The following is a 24,455-nucleotide window of genomic DNA, read 5'->3' on the forward strand; positions in this document are numbered from 1 at the left end:
ATGTTTTGGAGGCTGTTCGTAGAGAAACAACGTGTTTTTTTTTGTGGCTGTCTGGCTACGCCCCACAGTGGAGTAGTGACAGACGAATGGCGGAGTGTGCACCTGTGGGGAGGTCGGGAAAATTGCTCAAGGGCAGTGTGGAATATCAGGACTCTCTGTTATCCCTAACCCCACCCCTGTGGGTTGTGCTCGGACTCAGTGGCCACACCCCCTGCAGGACGGTGCAGATCCTGGATTTGGCGTGTGGGGTATCAGCAAACTCTGGGCTCTTTCCAGCCAAGCATTGAAGTCTGGGCTTGGGGAAGCGGTGGGGTGCCCAGCTGGGCCTGAACACTTAACCTTGTTCCTGTCGGAAAGCCCCAGAAGGTAGAGCGCCTTGCTGGAAGGCATGTGTTGCAGTTGGCCTGTGGAGCTGCTCACAGGCCCCTGGTTCTGGTGCGCTGTCCTTCACCCATCCACAAGAGCCGCCGGGAACAAGAAACGGTGCGGTCAGTTGCATCAGGCTGCTATACACTATGGACAGACAAAGGAGGATCACGTTATTATCTATGACGGACATCACTGTCCTGAGCTGCGCTAGACAGAGTTGAGGCCAATTCTGCTTTGAGGGCAGACCCAGCTCAGAGCTCTCCTAAAGAACTTGCCCATCCATGCCTAGAATAGATCCCAAAATCCCACCCTTCCAGTCCACCCAACCATGAATTTACTCTTCTCCCTGATATGGCACACCGGCCTATTGACCCCAAAATCCGGTTTCCTAGACAAGAACTTGTAGAACACACAGACCTAGAAAGACTCATCAGAGCCTGAAGCTCCAGACCACAACTGGAGAGGTTTTGAGTCGAAAGCCTTAGAGACGACAACCCCCCTGAGTCGGACGCTGTCTGTAGAACAACAGGGGGGGAAGTCCTCCCCATTCACCCGGATGAGCAGGCAGTGAATGGCTACCGTAAGAGAATTTCTGATCATGCCCTGGCCAGCGCACACCAACCAAGACTAACCGCACGCTTCCTTCTGCTCAGGTTAGTCATGAAACACACACTGTCCAGCAAGCAGTAAGCTGATAAATGAACACCAAGTTTTTGGTTGATTTATATGACCATTGATTGTAACTTTTCTATATATTTAATTGGCACTTTTTTTCCCTTATACAAAATAGTGGCAGCCGTTTTGAAAAGTTTAGTCCTAAATATATTAATAATCAAACACCAAAAACTAAGATCAACAATTATAGTCGAATATTTTTGAAAAAAAAATTACAGTCCAATGGAAATTTTCACGTAAACATTGATATGTGTTAATCTATTTTGTAGTTTAATGTAATTTCCCACGTGATCTTAAGAACCTTTCTAATATGCGGTTTTGGTTCTGAAACACATTTCTTCTAATATTATTATTGTTCAATTCACTGTCAAGTTTGATTTGTATCGCGCGTTTTATGATACAAATCGTTTGCACCGCAACTTTACTAGAAAATTACGTTTCTACAATATTTAGTTCGTGGCTTAAAAGTATTGTCCCAGTTAAAAAAATGCTTTTGCGCTGCTTAATTTGTTTTGAAAAAACAATTATACATTTTTTCAGTATTCCCTCACTACCTTAATGAATAGAAACGATCAAAACACAGGTTTTGTAACAAGTTTAAACACCGTTACTCTTCATTTTGAATCAATTTAATGCATTTTTGCCTTAAAAAACAAATCTTACTGACCCCAAAGACTGGACACAGCAGTGTTATAGCTATTGATGCACTAAAAAATCATCAATTTTTTTTTTAGCATTTAAAGGACTGAATTTAGTTTTTTTTTTTATTTTATTTTTTTTGTTTTTTTATTTTTTATTTAAGTTTAAATATTTACTGCATCTTCACAGAATTAAATGTATAATTCTTTAAAAAAAAAAATTAATGATCCCACGTTTTTGAACCGAAGTGTATATATTTGTATATCTGTATCCAACTGGAATGTAAAACAGTTAACTGTTAGCTCGTTGACATGCTAAAAACCATGTTTTGAGAAGGTTGACAATATTAAACTGTAAACACAATATAATAGTTTTAGAGTTTTGTTTATTTAGTTAAAATCATATCCCTGCCATCACTAACCAACTAGTTGACTATTCCAAGCATCATGAATCAAACTGTTTAATTGCTTCAAATGGAACAAGGTGCTAGTCCCCTCAATCTTTCTTATCAATAGCTGTCCAGTGACCATGCTGATCGTTTGCACCTCTGGACCCCTTGATCACGGGTTGCCCAGTCTGTGTGACTCCAATGGGACACCGCGTTAAACAACTTGGTGGTGTCCTGTTGCCTCTGCGGTGGTGGGGCAGGGGAAGTTTGTAGTGTCCACATTCGAAGCTCTCTCTCTGAAAAAGGTGATTGGTTTACTGGGTAAATTAATTTTCATTTTGTATCCAATTTGATTTACAGGGGTTTTTACTATCTGCTTAAGCAAGCAAACCAGTAGATTTGATATATACGTATGTCATTTCACTCTTAGCACTTTTAATTGGGAAGAATAAGGATTCCAGGCTGTGAGTTGTTTAACCGAAAATATGATTTTGGGCTCCAGTCCCGTTCCAGGAGAGGGCCATGTGAGGCGAGTAGAGGACGGAGGACTACGTCAGGAGGAGCCCATGAAGGGGAAGAAGAAAAGCTCCAGCCCTGGTGGACATCCGAGAGGAGGAAGCGGAGATCAGCCGTCCGTTCTGTCGCCTGGCCTGGCCTGCTCTCTCAGCGGTTTAAAACCCCGTTCTCCATTCTCTTAAACCTAGTGTGCACCATCTCCGTTCAGTCCACATGGGCAATGTAGTGTTCTTAAGCTTGCGTTTTTCATTAGGCATGGCCTTAGTTGATGAGCATTCTTGCAAGTTTGCAAGTTTTGCCTCTCTCATCCTGTCAGCTCATTGCAAGCTTGGGTGTTTCTGCTGCAGAGGCTATATGAATAAACTAAACGGACTCCATTCCTTTTTTGCTGACAAATTTTCATAATATTTCAAGACAATGGTCTGCTTTTTTAATCATTTTGAGGTGTATGAGTGGTCTGTAATGCCCGTTTATACGCATATAATGAACCAGAGGAAATGATGGCTATGAATCTAGTCTTTTTTTTAGCTGTAATATGTGCCGGTTAATCATAAATCCTGTAACAGTAGTGTGAAGACTTAGTGCCCTTCAGTTCAAAGTAAAAACCCCTGCAAATCACTGCCTGGACAATTGTTTGCTTACTGAGATGTGTTTGTTAATGGTAATGGTTTGGTATTGCCACTGCTCTTCAAACTTTTTGCCTATGGCACTTATGGGCAGGTTTCCTATAGATTGCTGTTGCCCTGGTTTACAGACATTGCAGAGTTTGAGGTGAAGGACTGTCGGGCATCCAGTGGCAACAACTTGAAATGGTTTATTTTTTGTAGTTGCCAGTTGTAAAAAGTTTTAGATTTAGAGGTAGATTTTATGACACATCTAACTGTTACTAAAAAGTTACCAAATTTGTTATTTTCCTATTTTAAATTAATCCTGTTTTGAAATTTCTAGTCATCACAACATCCTGTAAAATGTGTTATTCACAGGTTTCCACAAAAATATTAAGCGCTCACTGTTTTTTTAAATAGTGATAATAATTAAGAAATGTTTCCTGAGAACCAAAAATCAGCATATTATAATGATTTATGAAGGATAATGTGCACCACTGAACACTGTAATAATGGCTTTTGCCATCGCAGTTAATAAATTATATTAAAAAATATATTCAACTACTAAAGGTAATTGTAATAAACATTTTACAATATTACTGTATTTACTGTATTTCCTGAACAATTAATGCATGAGTGAGACCTTCCATGAGAGAAAGAATACAAAAATCTTACCAAACCCGGATATCTTAAGAACTATAATATATTATATAACTGTACTAATGTGTGTGTATATGTATTGTGTTTTTGTTTTTGTTCACCATGACAGTAATCATTGATTTTGGGTGAAAATGTGTATAAATGTCAAGAACAAAATTGTAAAAAAAAACACAAAAAAAAACTAAAATTTTTTTTTCATTTTAATAGTTAAAATATACAATTTCGTAATGTTTTGCTTGTGTTTGGGGAGAAATACGATTATAAGTTCATGTTTTGAAATGCTTGTTGGGACTTCAACTTTAGTGAAAAGTAGTCCTGGTTTTCTAGTTGGGGGGGGGACACAAACAGGTTTTAGATGCAATGAATATATTTCCCCTCTGGTAATATACGTATTCAAAACAGTCATCACACAGTCTCCAGTGTGTCAGACAAAACTCTCTGCTCCCAGTGATTTGGCATGCAATTCAAAATGATTTACATTTAGTTTGCTGAGTTGAGTTAGCGATGTGTGTGAGGTTTTGAAGGTCGCTCTGTTTGAGCCTGGTGTGTTTGTCTAAGTTCATAAATCAGCCTGAAGCTTAAAAAAAATGCACAGGCTAGAGAATCGACTATGGTTGCCAGCTACTGCAACACACACACCTTTGCTCATCGCCTCACCCTCACCAGTGTGACAGATTGACCCAAGTGGGGCTGGAACATAAATCTCAGCACGGCAAACAGGTCTGTGTGTTTGTGTGTGTATACACCTGGCCATTTACTGTGTATATGATGTGTGTGCTGTGTGTGTGTTTTGTGCACGAGAGTTTGAAATTGTAGTGTGGCCAAGTCTGTTTGGTCTGCGTCTGTGCTGTTTGCAATGATTCATGCGAATTTTTTCCTATTGCTGTTTGTTTGTGTGTATATGGCAGAACTGTGAAATAATGCATATTCCAATGAGGGAGAAAACTGCCTTGAGTTGCAGTTTCTTATGATCTGTCCAATTTTTGTCTAGTTTGGATGTGGACTGTGTCTGCCTCTAGTTATTTGATGCCTACAAATTTCCTTTGAAATGTGTTTCTCGTGTTTATTTCTCTTGTTGTCCCGTTCTCTCAGCACGTGTCCTCCGACGTCTTTTGCGGCGAAACGAGCCGCCCCCGTCGCCACCTCGGCAGCCCTGCATTCCTCGAGGCTGCGCCGCCCGGGCCGTGCGCTGCACACACTGGTCCCTCAGTTGCAGGTAGCGAAGAAGTTGTGGAAGCATGGGGACCACCGACTGGCGACAGGTAACGGGACAACTTGGGCACGGCATGGAGCGCCGGAGTGCATGGAGACTCCGTGACGGATCCACGACGACTCGGGATGCACTGCTCATCCTGCCTTCAACAGTAGTGGGCCCGTTCCCCGCGTCGAGTGGACCATGCTGCCACTGCGACAGTGTGGCTCCAAGGGACTCTCTTCCTTCACATAAGCGCTGCCTCCCGGCCGCTCATGGACACTTGCTTACATAAGATTCAAGGGCTTAAATTTTATAACGTCGTAGGTCTTGCGCAAAATGAGGACCAGAATCAGTACAGGGCCTGCCCCCGCATCACACAGCAGAGCCGAACATACTGCATTGTGTTGGTGATGTTCATTCTCTACTTCTTTTTCAGGACCGCTCGGGCCTCTCGCAGACATGTCTCGGTAATAAGAGTCCTCTGAATGGTAAACTCGATTGGTGTTGACGGCAGGGTCCTGATCTAAGAGCGGTGGTCTGCCAGGTGCTCAATCGCACTCTCTCGCTCGGAATCTCCTGCACCAATCACACGGGTGATAACAGAGGCCCTTCACCTGCACCAATCCGTGGCTGTTCTTCTGATGAGCACGGGTGAGTTCGCTGTATGGTAAGGCCGTATAATATCCTGCCTGTAATGCTGTGTGTGTGTGTGTATGGTGCAGGTGGTATCGCATGGGGGCTTGCAACACTTTGGGAACCTCCACAGCTGGGACAAATTGGAATCCCCCACCACCCCTTCCTTCACTTAACCAAGGTACAGTATATACACATAGTGTGCATGTGAAAACAGGAAAAATTATCCATGATGCCTTCGGTGAATATACCCTAATAAAACCGAAGATTACCCGTGCGCCTATTTTGAAATTGGTTTAAAGGGGTTGGAAGGTGTTTTAAAAATGCTCTGGAAAAAGAACGAAAAACTAATATTTAAAAAAAAAAAAAAAAAAAAAATATAATTTAAAAATAATAATAATAATAATTAACTTACTAATATTTCTTTTCCATGTTTATATTTCTATGTATAAATATATATTTCTACACTACCATTCTAAGAGTTGAAGAGTAACTAATACAATTGTTATTAGCAATGTTGTCAATTACAAATATAAAAAAGTTAAAAACAAAATTAGAATTTACAAAAGATTTATATTTTTAGCATAAAATGTTGTTACTTTTTGAACTTTTTTCATTCATCAAGAAATCCTGAAAAAATATGTACAGGGTTATACAAAAATCATACAACAGTCATTTTATGATTTCAGATGATTATAATATGACACTGATACTGGAGTAATGGCTGCTGAAAAGGGCAGGTTTGTCATTACAGTAATACATTTCAGTTTAGATATTCATGTTCATATTAAAATAGAAATCAGTTCTTTAATTTGTTAATAAAAAATCGTTCACATTATTGTTGTGTGTTGTACTTGTATTTTTGAGCAAATAAATGCAACCGGGTTTTAGTCGAACATTAAGTTTTACCAAAAACCCCTCGAGCAGTAGTGTAGTTCAAAATTGATTTCTTATTATTAACCACATTTTTCCCATACAGTTTATTCATTGAATTTTGTATACATGTTGTAATGCTAACAATTCTATATAACACTATAACAACATATTTTTACTTACATGAATGTATATAATTAAGTTTTTCAGGTTGCTTATTAACTATAGCCTATTTTAATATATAACGGGATTAACCACGTTTATACCATTTGTGCATCAATAGGCAGGTATTTAGAATTAAGAAAAAAAACACTAGTAGCTTATCTAATTTTTATTTTACCCATTTGATGCTTGAGTTGGGTTTTTTTTAGCTGTCCCGTTTGACTCAAACTCATTATAGTGCACTGATACATCTAAGATCCGTGAGCATCAGCTCACATTTTTCTGTCAGGTGTCGTAACGCTGGTAAAAATGGAGGACAATTACATATTTACATGATGCCAATAAAAAATATCGACAAGGAAGAATAATAATAATAAAACAAAAAACAATTCATACCGAAAGGATATTGTTTGTGATGTTATTGATATACAGTACCAATGACATTTTAATGTGCAATCGCATCATAATCATGTTAAGTAAATACATTAGTCGTCAGTCTTCCACTGTTTAGTGGATTAAAGGGATAGTCACCCAAAAATAAAAAATTATGTTCATTAATTACTCACCCTCATGTGTTCCAAACCCGTAAGTAAGAGAGACCTTCGTTCAGGCGTAGGAAACAAATTAAAGACGATTTATGCTATTTACTGAGTTTTCTGAGCCTTGAGCGAGGTTAGTACACCTTGCTGTCTGTGGAGGGTCAGAAAGCTCTTGGATTTCTCAAAAAATATCTTGATTTGTATTCTGAAGATGAACAAATGTTCTTACATGGGTTTGGAACAACATGAGGGTGTGTAATTAATGACAGAATGTTTATTTTTGGGTGAACTATCCCTTTAAGTCCTGCTATTGCCAAAATTAGCGTTGACAACATTCTGATTCCTGAGTGGTTTACTTTGTCCTCTTTTGGTCTCGTGCGCAGCTGTCAGATGGGATTCGTGTGTGGGATATTGGGGGGGGCAACAGCACACTCCTTTATTGGCTGATGGAGATTGTATCCAGCCAATTCTGTTACTACAGTGGCAGCAGGCAGGTGGTGAAAGAAGTGATGGAGCAAACTGAGGAAGATGGAGCCGACAGGAGAGTACACACAGCAACGGTGTGCTGCCCTTTACAGATAATGCATGGAGCAAGCCTGTTTGAATATAACCTCACATCACTCATTATTTCACATTTCTGTTTGTATAATAAACATTACTCATTCATTACTAGATAATGTTGAATCTTATGGTGCTCTGAATCCTGTTACATGTTGTTCTGTATTAATTTATCTGACTTTGTTAACAACACTTTTCTTGTGCTGTGGTGTGTGTGTGTGTGTTTGTGGTAAGCTTGTGCTTATGCTAAGCATGTGTGTGCGCAGGAGGCCGGACATGTGCTGGCACTGACGGATCGTAATGTAATGGTTTTTTATTGCCAGTCTGCATGAGCTGCGGCCGCAGAGAGGAAATATTACTGTAAACGTCAACAATATCAAGGGTTAGTCTTCTGCTTCCAGCCCTGCTTAAGCTGGGTGATGTACAGTGTGTGATGATAACTTGTGCTTTTGTACTCTGACCTTAGACTGTCATTAGCATATTTCCATTACAGCCCTGAAACGAGCTGTACAGTGTAATTCGAGTGGCAAGACTAGTGGAAGTGAAACAGCCGAATCATTTAGAGTTCCTAATGTATACAACAGGGTTGTTTATTGTTAACTGAAACTGATACTAAAATAGTAAAAAAAAAAAAAGTTAAACTAAAATATTATAATTATAATTTTGATAAATACATATCTGAAAATAACTAAGTAAAATTCATCTCATTAAATAGTATCAGATAAAGTAATAATATAGGAAATAAAAAAAATGTCAAAACCCACAACTAAATGTTTTAAATAAAATTAAAGTGTAAGTATAAAATAAAATTTAATTCAAAAATATCATCAATATAAATAATATATATGTGATACTAACTAACACTGTTAAGGCTATACTATACGTATAATATAAAATAATATAATATAATATAATATGACATAACATAACATAACATAACATAACATAACATAAACATACCTAAGCATACATATATAATATAATATATATTATATACATATATGTAATTGTGTTCAGAATTATTAGAAAGTTTGTCCTGTTATACAGAATCAAGAACGATTCAACAAAATGATTGTGTGTCTATGTGTCACACAACACACATAATTGTGTGCAATTATTTGTGATTTTTAGTTCTCACATAATTATTACTTATTTTATTTTTTTTTTACTCTTATATTCCCTGAGCCTCCTCCCTCGGTCAGTCCTCTGCAGGGGCTTCTGCAGAATCTGATTGACGATTGCGGCCGCTGTCTCAGCTCACGGGTCAAAAACCGGCCTCTCTAACCTCCTTCCTGCGGCGTTTCACGTGATATCCGTGATCTTGTTATTATTGATGATGCACATCTGTTCCTGGACCACATATTCAGAGTAAGCATTCAGCACACACAATTACAAAAAAGGGAAGGCATGAAGTGGTTCCTTTGGTGATGACCTCAGCAGATGGAATAAGAGATGTTGGTTGTCGTTTCTTACTCCATACTGATTAAAGGAAACATGTCATGCAAAACAGAATTTAAATTATCTTAAGTGTACAGTATAGACCATGCTCTAAAGTTTCACAGTGCAAAACTTCTTTCCTATCCATTTACTGGAACATAGCTGCAAAAACGATTCATTTAGTAACTGTCATGGTTGTGATGTCACAATTTAATATTTAGCCATGTTTGAATATAAATGTTTATTAAGTGTTCAGCCAAGAGCTAGTTAAGACCCAACTAGATGAACAAAGTTAAATCAGATTATTGTAACTTGCTGTGGTCCTGAATTTCAAGATGTTTTTAGTTCTAAGTTATATTCTCTACAGGGCTGGACTGAATTAACTTCTAAATCAAAAGTAATATATTAAAAACATCAAATAATTTTTATACTTCTAATCTGATGAATAATTGAAAATCTTCAAATGTATTTAATCAGAACCTCAGTTGGTTCTTTAAGTTGTTCAAAATAAACATAGTGTACGTTCAACTGTAGCCTTGAGATTTCTTTTAAAGTGTTGTCTCATTTTTAAAAGTCAGAGACTTTGATTCAGAATCTGATTCCTTTCAGGCAGTTTTCTTAGTGGGACAAAGTTCAGAGTGTGTAATGTCCTGGAAAACCTGGAGATTTTTTGGAGTAATTAAAATGAGAAGCTTAAAGTTAATGGAAATCTGTGTTGTCAATACATTCATTTCATTAACCAGAAATTTCTCTTAGTGGCTGCAGTCTCTACACAGTCATTATATGTTAAGTTTCCACAGTCAAAAAAAAAACCTTTGCAGGTGTTTTGAGTTGATAAGCTGATTGGCATGTCACCATATTCTAATTTGTTGAGAGTGAATTGGTGGGTTTTTGTTAAATGTGAGCCAAAATTCATCACACCCAATTAGAAAAGAAACCAAAGACTTAAACTACTTTCAGTCTGTGTGCATTGGAATTTATTTAATACATGAGTTTCACAATTTGAGACAAGTTTGTTGAATTACTGAAATAAATGAACTTTTCCATGCACCTGTATTGTTTAAATAATAAAGAATTATTGTAAAAGTCATGGGAATTTACTTATTTATGTACCCTCCATCTCATCTCAGCTTCTCAGCTCATTTTCCTAGTTGTAATAATGTCCTTATTTTTGTAATTGTGTTGTACAGGTACTGTTCTGCAGTTGTGTGTCTCTTAGTCATGGGAGGATTTCAAAGCCCTTGTCAAACCTTGTTAGTAAGTAGTATATGTGTGTATTATACCCTGTCTCAAAGTGCTTTCCTAAGCCTTTGCTGTCCTAGGATTCCAGAGTAATAACATATGAAATATTGCAAGGGAATTATTTGCTATTGCTCATGAAATGTTCATCTTTCCATATATACAGATCGACTTATATTAATATAAATCTCTCTGTCTGACTCTATTTGAAGTGATGTGTTTGGCAAAGGGGCCGAGGTTGTTCAGAAGTTATCTAAATGTTCTGAAGAGGGTTTGCCCTTAGCGGATATTCTGGTGCTCTGCCTTTTACCTGCCCATAAAACACCTGCATGATTATGGACGACTGCTGCTCAAACTGGCTACCTGCTACGAAGTGGTGGGTACTCACTAGAAACACTTAATGATTTTTCATAACACAGAAGGTACCTTTAAAGGGATACTCCACCCCAAAATGAAAATTTTGTCATTAATCACTTACCCCCCATGGTCGTTCCAAACCTGTAAAAGCTCAGTTCGTCTTCAGAACACAATTTAAGATTTTTTGGATGAAAACCTGGAGGCTTGTGACTGTCCCACATAGACTGCCAAGTAAATAACAGTGTCAAGGTCCATAAAGGTATGAAAGTTGTCTTCAGAATACTCCATCCTGCCATCAGATGTGCAATCTGGGTTATATGAAGCAACGGGAACAACCTTTTTTTGTAAGCGAAGAATACAAAAAAAATGACTTTATATACAATAATTCCTTTGTCACAGTCTCCCTCTGTGTCTCGCCACAAGGATGCACTGTTTTATTTCAAATCAAAGCTATATACCACGCAGAATCAGCAAATCCTTGTTGTGCGGATGACACAGAAGAGCATACACAGCATACGGTGATATGGCGAGATGACACAGAGGAGACCGCTAAACAAAGGAATTATTGAATAAAGTTGTTATTTTTGTTTTGTTTGCTTACAAAAAGTGGTTCCCGTTGCTTCATATAACACAGATTTGCACGTCTGATGGCAGATGGAGCATTCTGACAACAACTTTAATACATTTTTATGAACCTTGACACTGTTATTTACTTGGCAGTCTATGGGACAGTCACAAGCCTCCAGGTTTTCATCCAAAATATCTTAAATTGTGTTCTGAAGACGAACGATTTTACTGGTTTGGAACAACATGAGGGTAAGTGATTAATGACAAAATTTTCATTTTGGGGTGGAGTATCCCTTTAATATCATTTTTTTTTTGGTCACTTTATTTTAAGGTCAAATTCTCTTCATTAACAAACCATTAACTACTACTTTTGCCTCAATAAATGGCTAATCTGTTGCTCATTAATAGTTAGTAAGGTAGTTGTTAAGTTTAGGTACTGGGTAGGATTAGGAATATAGAATATGGTCATGCAATATCAATATGTTAATAATAGGCATGCTAATAAGCAACTAGTTAATATTAAGAATTGGTCCCTATACTAAAGTGTTACCATGTTTTTTTTGTAATTTTTTTTTTAAGGAATGATTTATTTTTTCGTTATTCACATATATAAAAATTAGTTTGTATAAACCCGATTCGAAAAAAGTTGGGACACTGTACAAATTGTGAGTAAAAAGGAATGGAATAATTTACAAATCTCATAAACTTATATTTTATTCACAATAGAATATAGATAAACATATCAAATGTTGAAAGTGAGACATTTGATATGTCATGCCAAATATTGGCTCATTTTGGATTTCATGAGAGCATTCCAAAAAGTTGGGACAGGTAGCAATAAGAGGCCGGAAAAGTTAAATGTACATATAAGGAACAGCTGGAGGACCATTTTTTAACTTATTAGGTCAATTGGCATCATGATTGGTTATAAAAAGAGCCTATCAGAGTGGCAGTGTCTCTCAGAAGTCAAGATGGGCAGAGGATCACCTATTCCCCCAATGCTGCGGCGAAAAAATAGTGGAGCAATATCAGAAAGGAGTTTTCTCAGAGAAAAATTGCAAAGAGTTTGAAGTTATCATCATCTACAGTGCATAATATCATCCAAAGATTCAGAGAATCTGGAACAATCTCTGTGCGTAAGGGTCAAGGCCGGAAAAACCATACTGGATGCCTGTGATCTTCGGGCCCTTAGTCGGCACTGCATCACATACAGGAATGGTACTGTAATGGAAATCACAACATGGGCTCAGGAATTCTTTCCAGAAAACATTGTCGGTGTACACAATCCACCGTGCCATTCGCCGTTGCCGGCTAAAACTCTGTAGGTCAAAAAAGAAGCCATATCTAAACATGATCCAGAAGTTCAGGTGTTTGCTCTGGGCCAAGGCTCATTTAAAATGGACTGTGGCAAAGTGGAAAAACTGTTCTGTGGTGGCAGACGAATCAAAATTTGAAGTTCTTTTTGGAAACCTTGGACGCCATGTCATCTGGACTAAACAGGACAAGGACAACCCAAGTTGTTATCAGCGCTCAGTTCAGAAGCCTGCATCTCTGATGGTATGGGGTTGCATGAGTGCGTGTGGCATGGGCAGCTTACACATCTGGAAAGGCACCATCAATGCTGAAAGGTATATCCGAGTTCTTGAACAACATATGCTCCCATCCAGACGTTCGTCTCTTTCAGGGAAGACCTTGCATTTTCCAACATGACAATGCCAGACCACATACTGCATCAATTTCAACATCATGACTGCGTAGAAGAAGGATCCGGGTACTGAAATGTCCAGCCTGCAGTCCAGATCTTTCACCCATAGAAAACATTTGGCGCATCATAAAGACGAAGATGCGACAAAGAAGACCTAAGTCCGTTGAGCAACTAGAAGCCTGTATTAGACAAGAATGGGACAACATTCCTGTTCCTAAACTTGAGCAACTTGTCTCCTCAGTCCCCAGACGTTTTGCAGACTGTTGTAAAAAGAAGAGGGGATGCCACACAGTGGTAAACATGGCCCTTGTCCCAACTTTTTTGAGATGTTTTGATGCCATGAAATTTAAAATAAACTTATTTTTCCCTTAAAATGATACATTTTTGTCAGTTTAAACATTTGATATGTCATTTATGTCGTATTCTGAATAAAATATTGAAATTTGAAATTTCTACATCATTGCATTCTGTTTTTATTCACAATTTGTACAGTGTCCCAACTCTTTTGGAATCGGGTTTGTACATACAAAATGTTTAACCCGATTAAATTCAAAATAATCTTTTAATGTATTTATTATTTTTTTTATATATATATTTATTTATTAATTTTTGGCTTATTTTGTGTATATTGCTTATTGCTTTGGTTAATTATTTGTTTTTTATATATATTTTTTTTGCTTATTCATATGATGCTTATTGCTTATATATTTATTGCTTATTTTATTTATTTTCATAATTATTTATTGCTTATTTTGCGTTATTCACTTTTCGTGTGTATGTGTGTTTAGTAAACTAGTAAATGTATTCTATAATAACAGGACTGGCTGTATTGTCCACTGATTTTCACTCAATACACCATCGCTACATAAAATCTCACTGCTATCTGTGTGTGACAGAGTTCTGTGGATTATCAGAAGCTGCAAGATGCCTGCTCAAAATATGAATCCATGACTCTTCATCTGAAGAGGAGGAGGAAGGATGCCGAGTTCACGCTCCACTTCTGGAAGACTTTTCCTGGAAAGATGAGCGTGAGTCACTCTGCTGCTCTCAGGCCCTTAGAAGCACTTTACCTGTCAAATGCCAGTCAGTTTAATGCGCAGCAGACAGCCAGGTGCTCTTCCTGCTGAGCAAATTGTTTTATTTCGGAGCACTTGTGGAGGACAGCTAGAACGTGGATAAAGTTGGTCTGGTAACCAAGAGTTCTCCTTTTCTTTCAGGACTCTCTTCGTAAACCGTCTCGGCGGCTGATCTGTGAGAGCAGTAATAAGGCTTTGACTCTTCAGAACGCTGGCCGTTTTTCTGTCAACTGGTTCATCCTTTTCAACGATGCCCTGGTTCATGCACAGGTTTGCGCTTCTTTTTATACTTTAACTTTAACACCATTTCAGTGTCATTTCTGCTTTATCTCTGCCTTTTCTGTTAATCTCATCCTTCTGTCCTTACACAGTGCTTTCACTTCAGTTTTTTATTCGCTTACAGGGCCAAACTAACAATCTGTTTCCAATGACTGGTGTTTTAGTGATGTTTATCTTTGTTTTGGTAGGGCATGGTTCCCTATAAGAGTCTTGTAAGTATGGGCTGTATGAATGAAGAGTTTCCTCCATAGCATACTGTCCCCTAGAGCCCAGGGATGCACCCTACAGCTGTAGTGTTCGTCCAGTGCTGTTGTTAAGGGGATATTCTGAGATTAAATAAAACTAGTGCTGTCAAATGATTAATCGCATTCAAAATAAAAGTTTTTGTTTACATAATATATGTATGTGTACTGTGTATATAAATACACATGGATGAATATATTTCAGAAAAATATGTTATGTTTATATATTAAATATATTTATTTATAATATAAATTATATGAATATAAATGTAAACATTTTCAATATATATACTGTATGTGTGTGTATTTATATTAGGGCTGGGCGATATATCTAACGATATGATCATGCGCATCTAGTCAGTAAATCTGGTTCCTTGATTACCGCTAAATCGCCATCACCTGCTTTCAAATGGAGCGGCATTTAATAGACAGAGCCGTAGATCACTGACAAGGTACGCAATATCGTGTTCATTATCACAGATGAATCGCCTTCGATAATCAACGCGATATTGCGTACCTTGTCAGTGAACTACGGCTCTGTCTATTAAATGCCACTCCATTTGAAAGCAGGTGATGGCGATTTAGCGGTAATCACGGAACCAGATTTACTGACTAGATGCGCATGATCATATCGTTAGATATATCGCCCAGCTTTAATTTTTATATATATATATATATATATATATAGATATATATATATATATATATATATATATATATATATATATATATATATATATATATATATATATATATAATATACACAGAACACACACATTTATTATGCAAATAATCATGATTAATCGTTTGACAGCACTAAATAAAACTTTTAGCTAAAGCTTGGGGTATCTGATTAATTCAGAAAATAATTTTGACACATCTTACAATAAAAAACAAAAAGAAATGTGTACGTTAATCAGTGACATTTTAGTAGTTTTTATTAATATTTTGTATTAGTTTTTTATTTTTCTGTTTTCATTTTAATTTTCGACAAAGTTTTAGTAACATTGTTTTTTGAGTTATCCTTTTTAGTATTTTTACTACATTGCTTTATTAATTTTTATTTCAGTTTTAGCTATTTTACTACATCAAGTTAAACTAAAATAAATTGGGAAATGTTGCCATGGCAAGTTTTAGTTAACTACAGTATAATAACCCTTTTGCAAGTCACTTTAAAATGAGACTACATTTAAAAGTGGATTTATTTTTGGTTATATGCTCCTTACTTAATTCTTCTGGGTGAAGATATTCTCCGCTAAAAAGTACTTTACTCATAGTTACGTCAGTTAAATCATGTTATTACTCTTTTGCATCAGTGCGACTGTTTCATATTTGAATCTTTTTGTTGTACTGTGCAATCTCTCTATAGGCTAACATTTGAAATGCATTGCTGGACAAACTGATGGATGTGTCAGAATCATTTTCTGTGGCCACAGATGCTGTCAAAAGAATTTTAAGTTGTATTTAACTCTGAATATTCCTTTAAAGAATCTAATCGATTACAATTACATAGTATCTGTAATAGCTCAGTTTGAACCTCAGTTTTAGACTCTGCCTTGTCCAGAATGTCTCGGTCCTGTGTGGTATAGCCTATAAGCATAGAAAGATGACAGTACATCTGGTTGGGTACATTCCAAGGCTTTCTGCTTGCAAACCCTTTGTAAAAGATATGTACCTGATTGGGGCATGTTGTGCTGGATGGTTTTATGTTGAACAGTAGTGATTCTGTTCAATGCTGAGTCTCGTCTTAGTGAATGTGCCAGTGAGTATTTGAGATGATAATCCATTATTTTCCTCCCTGTTGTTTTTCCTTCATACCTTTCACAGTGCGTGTATTTGTCTGTTTTTAGTTTCATCAGCATTATCTCTTTCCGTTCGAAAAGAGCAAAAATGTGCTCCATATGTTCAACATTTTATATTTTAAAATAGTAGTCGACAACCTATAAAACCAATTGACAGCTGGTTTATGCTTGAGAAAAGTAATAATTGTATTTTTACTGTAAGCACTGTAACAATGTTTTTACTTTTGTAGGTAGGTTTTATTTTAGCAGTGTTATTCGTGTTTTTAAAGACTCGTTTTTAAAGATTTAAGTGAGGTAAAGGTAATCTAAATCAAACGAAACAAGGAAATGCATGCACATTTAATTGATGGTACTGATTTGTGCATCAGTAATCAAGAGTGGACAGAATTGGGTACAATTTATTTTCTGTATGCTGTTCTTGCATTTCTCTCAACCCCTCCTAGTTTTCCACTCATCACGTCTTCCCATTGGCTACATTGTGGGTGGAGCCTATTTCTGAGGAGAACACAGGCGTGTGAGTGTGCCAGTCGTGTTTATTAGCTTTATATAATTATAAAGTGTTATGAAGAGTTATGAAGTTTGCGTGGTTCTCTGCAGATATGTTTTAAAGGTGACTTCACCTGAAGAGAGTTTCACTCTGCTGGCTTCGTCCCCAGCTGAGAAGGTATACCTGACTTGACTCAAAATGATGATTTACAGAAACCTGTATAGATAGTTAGTTAAACAGAGATGTCCTGATTTCTAGGCAAAGTGGCTGCGTTCTATAAAGCAAGCAGTGGAGCAGGCACTTGGTGGAATGGGGCATGATGGGATACCTCCTTCTGCAGGAGTAATGCAGAGAGCAGATCCACCCATTTCAAGGACAGCTTCATACACATTCTACAAAGACAGTCGACTCAAGGAGGCCACGTATGAGGGCCGATGGGTCTCAGGGAAACCCCATGGACAGTAAGCCACTGGAGGAGGAATTGTGGGTCTTCTTAAAACTTCTTAAAACTTGGAAGATGATGATTGGCTGATGATGTCTGTGTTCTAGGGGTGTGGTCAAATGGCCCGATGGACGAATGTATACAGGGACATTCAAGAACGGCCTTGAAGATGGGTTAGTGACAACATTATAATTTTTTTCTTTTTTCAGATTATTATGCTGATGTCTATTACTTTCTATTTCTGGAGATATTTTAACTACTGCTTTCTTTGCAGTTTTGGAGATTACGTTGTGCCTAACAAAAACCTGAACAGCTGTGATCATTACCAAGGGCAGTGGAAGGATGGCAAGATGCACGGCTTTGGAACATTCAGGTTTGCGGCTGTGTTTTTATTTTTATGTATTATTTTTCTGTATGTGTATGTACAATACCATTCAAATTTTTGGGGTCAACTTTTTTAATGTTTTAGAAAATGTTTTGTAGGATGTCTTATATGCTCACCAAGGTTGCATTAAAACAGTTATAATGTGAAATATTATTACAATTTAAAATAACTTTAATAATTCTGTTTTAATATTTTGTAAAATGTGATTTATTCTTGTGATGCAAATCTGAATTTTCAGTTTAATTTCAGTGCAATTTTCAGTAGTCCTGTCTTAATAATACAAGATCCTTCAAAAATCACTTAAATATCTTAAAAATCTTTATTTGGTATTCATGTAACAATGTTTATTATTACAGTTGAAGAAAGTAGTTTTATGTAAACTATGAAACATTTTTATCAGGATTCTGTGATGAAAAGGAAGTTAAAAAAATCAGCATTTATTAGAATCAGCATTAGAAATGTCATTACTGTCAATTGTGATGCATCAGTGCTCAATAAGGGTATTTATTTATAAAAAGAAAAAAGTCTTTCTAACCTGAAAATTTTGAATGGTACAGTTTGTTGATGCGAGTTGATTTCATTGACTGTGTGTGTGTGTTCGTGTTCAGATACGCCTCTGGGGAGATATACGAGGGCTCGTTTCTAGATAACATGCGTCATGGTCACGGGATGCTGCGTAGTGGGAAGCTGAACTCCACTTCCCCCAGTGTCTTCATCGGCCAGTGGCAGAATGACAAAAAGTCTGGCTATGGAGTTTTTGATGACATCACCAGGTATGCGAATAGACAAGTGAATTCACAAAATGATCGCAGCACTTCTTTGCCTTGAAATGTAAGTCAAGTGTGTGTGCTACCTGTGTTTCGTGTCAGAGGGGAGAAGTACATGGGCATGTGGCTGGATGATCAGCGTCAGGGGAACGGAGTTGTTGTTACGCAGTTTGGCCTGTACTATGAAGGTGCATTCAACAACAACAAAATGATGGTGAGATTGACATGCACACATTTGGTTTTTTTTAGGTGTGTGACACCATGCTGTATTAAGACTATGTTCACAATATCTCATGGCCTCTTGTGCCTTATTGCTTTTATAAAACATTTCCTACATATTAAAAATAATTCAAATAATATTTTTTTTGCAAACTGAACAAAAGAAAATGTAGCTCCTTTTTTACCTGTAGTTTCCTCACGTTAGGTTTTATTGTCTTTGAGGTGCTTTTGATTCTACAAAAATGATCAAACTTGACGCACACACTCTTATCTTTTTTGCTTTTAAAGTACGAAGAAAGAAAAACTTCAGATGAGTTATTTTAATTGTTATTTGTTTCTCTCCAAGGGAACGGGGGTGCTACTCTCTGAAGATGACACTACATTTGAAGGGGAGTTTTCAGAAGACTGGACTCTAAATGGAAAGGTGCACAACTGTTGCCACTTTGTCACTAAGAAATGTTATTTGTTATATTTTCATTATATTGCAATGATTCTTATCATGTGACACTAAAGACTGGAGCAATAGCTGCTGAAAATTCAGCTTTACCATCACAAAAATAAATCACTTTTTAAAATGTTTTAAAATAGAAAACAGTTATTTTAAACTAGAATTAAAAATTACATTAAAATTTATTAAAAATATGATGATGATAATAATATTATATTAATATAATGGTATTAAAAATAACTATTAATATTATTACAAATAATATGGCAAATGTCTAATATTACAAGTGACATTAACAGCAGTTTTTTTTTAAATGGTAGAGTATGTTCACACAGACAAGCCTGTTATCATATCTTTCTGCAGGGTGTGTTGACCATGCCGAATGGAGACTACATTGAAGGCTCTTTTAATGGGGTTTGGGGAACTGGACTAAAGATGTCAGGTTCCTACTACAAACCCAGCCTCTACGACTCAGACAAGGAGAAGGCTCATGCACTGTAAGAGTGTGTGTTGATCTCTGTAGCACAATTCAATTTTAAGCTGCATTATCAATGTTGATTGGGAACCGATGTGTTTGTGCGATTACAGTAAACTGGGCAGGTTAGCAGTTCAGTCCGAAGAAAAGTGGAAGGCTGTGTTTTTGGAGTGCTGGAACAGGCTAGGTTGTGATTCTCCCGAACAGGGACAAACCACTACAGCGTGGGACAACATCGCCATAGCGCTCACTGCTAACAGGAGACAGCAGAGAGACAGGTACACAGAGTAGACCAGTTCCAAAACCTTACTGTACCTCATTGCCTCATTGTTTACTAGTGCATGAGAAGCTCCCCTGACACTCACAGAGTATTACAGCAGAGTCTGATGTTAACATGATGCTAAGCTAACAAATCAGTACTCTAATAAGCAGAAAAATAATACACATCATACTAGGGGTGGGTGGTTTGACCGAATTATGAAATTACAGTAGAAGTAATGTTATACAACAAAACATAATTTATGTCATTAATCACAATAAGGCAATGCCTGTTTTTGATAAAGTAGTGAACTGATAAATGAAGAATACCTAATCAGATTTTTTTTTTTTTTTTTTTTGGTGGATGCAAACATATGGAAACCCATTTCTGCCACATAAGAAGATTCTTTAAATTAATTATGACACAGTGGAAATTATGAGATTCTAATTTATAATTATGAGTCAAAATTGTGACACAAAAATAAATAACTTTTTTGTTACAATTTCAGCTTTTTGTCAGTTATGAAATATAAAAAGTAAGAATTCAGCATTTTATGTCATAATTTAGACTTTTTGTATCATAATTCTGACTTTGTATTCTTACAATTATCACATTTATTGTCATAATTATGATTTACCAAGGCATTTTTGTCTTATTTGGCGGAAACGAGGTTCCACACAAACCAAATTATTTCTGACAAATGAATGTAAATGTAAAATGTAAAATATATTTATAAACAGTTATTTCCTCATCTTTACCATCTTGGATGAAAACCTTGTCGCAGTGCATTTTGGGATTGCCTTTTGCAGTTCTGCAGTTCTACCTTTGATCTACTTTTTTAGATGTGCTTTAAAGGTTTTATCTAGGAATCTCCCAAAGTTTTGGAACATAAATATTAAATGTGTAATGTTAAAATGTATAGCTGAATGTGTGTGTGTGTATTTTAGTCCAGAGTTACTGAGTCGCTCTCATCACAAAACGCTGGAGAGTCTCGAGTTCATTCCTCAGCATGTTGGTCCTGTGACGTTAGAGGTGTATCACACAATCCGTCTGTACCTTGCTAAGGTATGCATTGCTTTAGGACAGTCATCAATGAACTAACACTGCCAACCAGTCATTCCAGTGTATTTTGTCCCTATAATATGTCACTTACTCCTGATTTTTGACCCCAGGCATGTGATACCCCACTGCATCCTCTGGGTCAGCTGGTGGAGACACTGGTTTCGGTGTACCGTATGACGTATGTTGGTGTTGGGGCCAACCGTAGATTACTGCCCCAGGCTGTTAATGAGATCAAGTCCTATCTCAGCCGCATCTTTCAGCTTGTCAGGTAAGTGTGTCAGTCAGACTGACAGCAAAGTCTGTTTTATACATTGTTCCCATGAATATTTATGTATGTGTTTGTGTTTAGATTCCTCTTTCCTGATCTGCCAGAGGAAGGAGGTTCACTGGCTGACCCTCCAAAAGAGAAAGGTGGTTCAGACCCTGCTGGGAAGCAGCTGGAGTCTCCTAAACCTGGGTACGTAAGATGGCTCACTTACAGTATGAGAACAATAATACATGGCATACTAAGGGTTGTGTGGATTGACCAAATGTTGATATTACAGTAAGAGTAATTTTATTTTATACAATTTCTATCTATGTTTTATATCACAGTTAGAGTGAAATTAAACAAAAATTGTTTATACATTAAAACACCACAAGATAGTACCTATTTTTGATAATCTAGTGAATTTATAAATTAAAATTACTTGATTATTTTGAAAATTACTCGGAACCCATGAAAGCCAGTTTCCACCACGTAAGAAAAAAATGTTCTTTCATGCTTTGGTAAATCATAATTAGGACATAAAAAAGCAAAATTATGTGATAAAAGTTTTGAATTGACAAAATTCTGACATATTAAGTATTAATTATGAGATAAATTGATATTATGACAGCATAATTATGAGATCAGGTTCAAATGTACAAAGTTATGAGATACTAAATCATAATGAAGTAATTTGACTTTATGGCAATTATGAGATAAAAACTTGAAATTGACGAACAAATTTATGAGATTAAGTCATAATTATGAGATGAATTGAAATTATGACATACAAAGTCATGATTATGAGAAAAAGTTACAATTGACAAAAAATTATGAGATTGTCACAATTTTGAGACAAACTGAAATTGACATACTAAATCATAATTATGAGATAAAACGTTTAAATTGACAAAAAAGCCATTATCTGCCATTTTTGTTGTTGTTTTTATCTCATATTTTTTTCCAGACTGATTTGTCTGTGTTTTTATCATCTGTTGTCTTTAATGTCTGATGTATTGTCTTTGTGCATGGGCATGTGTTTATGGCAGGTGTGTGGTCAGCAGCTCTGCTCTCCTCCTGCCGGTGCTGTTGGCCCCGTCTCTATCCTCCTCTCTTCACTCTCTATGCTCTAGAGAAAGAGAAGGAGGATGATGTGTACTGGGAGTGTGTGCTCCGACTCAACAAACAACCAGACCTGGCGCTGCTCGCCTTCCGGGGGTGCAACAGTGAGTCAGACCCACAGCTACACTGAGAAATACATACAGTAGATTTCATTATCCTCTAGTGATCCATCCTATTGCCACTAATACCTGTTTTCATAGGAAATTCTGGCCTGTGACTGTTACAGTACATGGAGAAAAAAACACCAGGTAGATAAATATAAGAGAGAACAACAGGTAGTTAAATATAAGAGAGACTCTAAAAGTCTCATGTGTATCTTGAAGCAGTATTCATGGAAGTATTTTGTGGGTGTGTAGGTTCTCTCAAGCACTAAGGATGCCTGTTTTGCCTCAGCAGTTGAGACTTTACAGCAAATAAGGTTGGAGATTTACAACAATTTCTGGCTAATAACATTTGTCATTTTTCTCTGGTAAATTGTTTTAAGGTTGTTCTCTTTTTCTTTCGACAGCACAACTTTCACCCCCTCAGACAAGCTTCAGGTCATCCAACTGACCTTCGAGGAGATAACCCAGGAAGTACATGCACTTCTGAAACAGGATTTCTTGTGGTCTATGGATGACCTGTTTCCTGTCTTTCTTTTTGTTGTTCTGCGTGCACGGTAAGGATGAGATCGCAAGGTTTCTAAGGCCCCCATTTAGAATACATTTCTTTTCAAATGCATATGCTTTAGCACAGAAAATAACATTGTTTAAAAAAAGGAATGCTTTGGTTGACATAGCTGTTGTTCTCTACAGGATAAGGAATCTGGGGTCAGAGGTCAGCCTCATCGAGGATCTAATGGATCCATGTGTACAGCATGGAGAGCATGGCATCATGTTTACCACACTCAAGGTATAATGTATAAGGGTTTTTCACAAAAAAGTTTTTGTTTACATAGTACCATGTGTGTGTGCACTGTGTATATTTTTATATGTGTATATTATAGTATATATAAAATACACACTTAACAAGTTTTATTAATAAAAAAAAAAAAACATAGAATCAAAGTTGTCCTAAAACAAGAACGCAATTTTGGTTTTAGGTTTTAGGACAACTTTGATGAAAGGTTTTGATCCACTTCAAATGTTGACAAGCGTATATACAGTATATAGATTGCCAATAGTGTAGTGAAGTATGAAGCACAGCTCACACAGAATATATTTTTAAACTAAGAAGCTTTCTGTTGGTAAACACAGTAAAATCTATGTGGCCAATTTGACCCCGTTGCGAAACCTGCACTGGAAATATTCCCCCTCACACAAAATTCCAGATTACATGGATCCCTGTCAAAAATACCAAAATTACTTAAACATCTTAAAAATGCTACAAACATGTGTTGTCATCTATCATTTAAAGTAATTATCCTCATAAATATGCAAACAAGCATGTTATCTCAGGGCATACAAATATACAGTGTGAAATCCGTGTGTGTACCAATTGCTGTTCTGAAACCCTCCTGTTCTTCACTCAGGCATGCTACTATCAAATCCAGCATGAGAAGATCACGTAATGAACACATCTCTCCAAACCCATCTGGTAAGGCAGTGGAATGACTGACAAACAGACCAGCCAATCAAAGTCTTCAAGACACAAAAGTGGGAGGAGCCAATCATGTTCCATGCCTGGATCACATGGCAGAGGAGGGTGATTCCATTGGAATCTGAGCTCTCACACTCAAAACAGTCCAGTTTATGTGCAAATCCGTCTTTAGTTTTGCAATTATTAACATTTATTCTTTACATTTTTGCGTCTTCCTCACTCAGAAAGCCATTATCGAGGCTTTGAACTGCTGCCATTCCATCATGTTAAAGGTATTTATGTGCTCCAGCTCAGTGTTCTTTTTTTAAAGAGCCCATGCTTTGTTGGCTCAGAATGAATGACATTCAAGAACAGCATGTCATGATCACCTTTCCCTCCAAACACACACTGGTCGATCCAGTGTCAACTGTCAACTGATGACGTATGAAGTTCATAAGTGTACTGTAAG

General features: G+C 36.9%; 1 pseudogene; it reads left to right on the forward strand.

The window, feature by feature from the left end:
• Positions 1 to 24,081, forward strand: LOC109089004 (annotated as a pseudogene).
• Positions 24,082 to 24,455: the final 374 nt, after the last annotated feature.

The sequence above is a fragment of the Cyprinus carpio genome, unplaced genomic scaffold, assembly GCF_018340385.1.
Source record: "Cyprinus carpio isolate SPL01 unplaced genomic scaffold, ASM1834038v1 S000006624, whole genome shotgun sequence".
Classification (NCBI taxonomy): domain Eukaryota; kingdom Metazoa; phylum Chordata; class Actinopteri; order Cypriniformes; family Cyprinidae; genus Cyprinus; species Cyprinus carpio.